Source organism: Otolemur garnettii, unplaced genomic scaffold (assembly GCF_000181295.1).
Source record: "Otolemur garnettii isolate 467f Iridium unplaced genomic scaffold, OtoGar3 scaffold00139, whole genome shotgun sequence".
Taxonomy (NCBI): Eukaryota; Metazoa; Chordata; class Mammalia; order Primates; family Galagidae; genus Otolemur; species Otolemur garnettii.
The window spans coordinates 4,650,343-4,652,607 of record NW_003852534.1 but is presented as its reverse complement, the minus strand read 5'-3'; the positions used below and the strand labels follow the sequence as shown (position 1 = coordinate 4,652,607).

The 2,265-nt window shown below is 46.0% G+C and overlaps 1 non-coding gene across 1 annotated transcript; it reads right to left on the bottom strand.

Moving 5' to 3' along the window:
* Window positions 1–1,386: 1,386 nt before the first annotated feature.
* Window positions 1,387–1,490, bottom strand: LOC111728043. The gene has a single exon (XR_002775456.1). It is a non-coding gene; the product is annotated as a U6 spliceosomal RNA (small nuclear RNA).
* Window positions 1,491–2,265: the final 775 nt, after the last annotated feature.

The window sequence follows — 2,265 nt, the reverse complement described above, 5'->3', positions numbered from 1 at the left end:
AATTTAGTAGCACGGGGCTGGAATTTTGGTGTCGACAATTTGAGATCCAAGAATCATACTTAGCTCTATTGTCTTATATCATCATCAGATATGTAAATGTGTTGAGAAAATGCCAGCCCTGTGCCTTTGTGGAATATTACAGTGTTATCTGATACAAAGATTGTTCACTGGGACAAAGGTCAGAACGTATTTTTGAATATTAGGAAATATTCTAAGTATGTGTAAGTGGATAAAGAGGAAGTTATCAGCAGGTCCGATTCCCAGCTTTTTTCATTAGGAGAATTAAAAACCATCTCAGCAAAATGTATTCCATGGAATTGGCCCCATAAAGTCTCTACGAGACGAAGTTTGTTCATGATTGTATTCGAAACTTAAAAGTAAGTGGTTGGCAGCATGTACTTTTATTAGTATGTGTACAGGCTCATAAGAGCATAGAAATTTATCTGAAACAGCCTTTCTTTTAGACCATACAGACATTGAATTATGATTGCTCATAAAATATGATCAAAAGAATGTGAAGAAAATCTATCTGTTCCAAGTCTGCGACTGTGTGGCAAACTACCTCAGGCTTACTCATTTACAAGGACACAGTTTATTTCTTCCACCACAGATCTGCCATTGGGGTGGGTCTCTGTGAAGACAGTGACCCTCAGCCTCAGCCGGAGGAGGCCAGGCAGGCTGAAGGCTGGGTCTGGCGCTGTCTGAGGGATGCTGACTCACACACTGAGCAGGTGTCGGAGCCAGAGGCCCTGGGCACCTCTGCTTCTCCATTTCCATGTGTGTCTCCTGCAGCAGGTGGGCATGAATCACATGAGTGTTCAGGGCTCCCTAGGTGCATATCCCAAGGAAGATGTTATGGGCTGAAAGTCTGTGCCCCAGATTCATATCTTGAAACACTGGCCCAGGATTGATGGCCTTAGGCAGAAGCCATTGAGAGGAGACTAGGACAAGAGGAAGCTTGGGGGTGTGTGTGTGAATGTAATCAGGGGTCTTAGAAGAGCACAGTGGGGCTCCTCTCCTTATCTGCTCCCTCCCAGCCACCTGCAGACACAAGGGGAAAGTCACCTGTTTGCAGTCAGGAAGGAGGTCTCGCCAGAACCGACCAAGCTGGCTCCTTGATCCAGACTGTCAGCCTCCAGAACTGTAAAGAATAAACAAATGGCTGCTGTTTATAATCACACAGTTACAATAATTTGTTACAGTGGCTGGAACGGACCAGGATAGCAGAGAAGGAGCAGGAGGACGCTGTACACCCACCTGGGAGGCTCCAGGTGAGTCCCTGGAAGTGAGTCCAGAGGGTTGGTGCGTCCTGGGAGAGTGTGAAACTCCCCTGATGAAAGCCCCACCAAAGGCTTTATGGAAGAGTTTTTTTTTTTTTTTTGTGCTAAAAATATGCAACACTTCACGAATTTGCGTGCCATCCTTGCGCAGGGGCCATGCTAATCCCTGTATCATTCCAATTTTAGTATATGTGCTGCCGAAGCCAGCACTATGGAAGAGTTTTAAAACCTCTGGTATGTTAAAAAAAAAAAAAAAAGATGTTAAAAGGTGAGATACCCACGTGCAATGTTAATGGGCATTTCTTTTATCATTTTACTTTTCTCAATTTTCTTAAACATTTATTTATTTTTTTCAAAAAATAAAACAAAATTGGGAATGAGACAGCTGTGTCCACCTTTCCTCAATGCCGAGTCTCGTGGCCTCCCCAGTCTCCCTCGGGATGTTCCCGATTTCCTGTCATCCAGATGCATGCGTTTCCCAGGAACAGGACACATTCTCCAGGCAGTCTGACCCGAGTCAGTGTCAACTGTGAGGAGGTAAAACCTGCCGAGGAAGATGCGGATTCTCCCGTGATTCAGACCTGCCAGGAATATGTGCGTCCTCCCGTCATTCACCAGGTATGTGAACAGGGAGGTCCACATAACTCCCCGGAGACTCTTTGTTCATAAGGGGAACTGAGACCACCTAATTCCCTGGAATGCAGGGAGAGTTGATCAGATGGCATTAACGTATGCATGTCTGCTAGACAGCACAGACACCCGCAGATGCTGTCTGCCCTTTAAGCTCTGCCGTGCGGGACGCGGACCACAGACACTGCTGTTTTCCTCTGCAGACAGATCAGTAAAGGAGGCTCAGCAGAACAAAAACTCTATACCCAACACGATGGTCTGTTCTCGGCATTCTCAGAAAACACAGGACACTGACACCAGGGCACAATGCTAAACTTAAGGCAGGCTTGTAGCCATAGTAAGACTGCACTGGGAT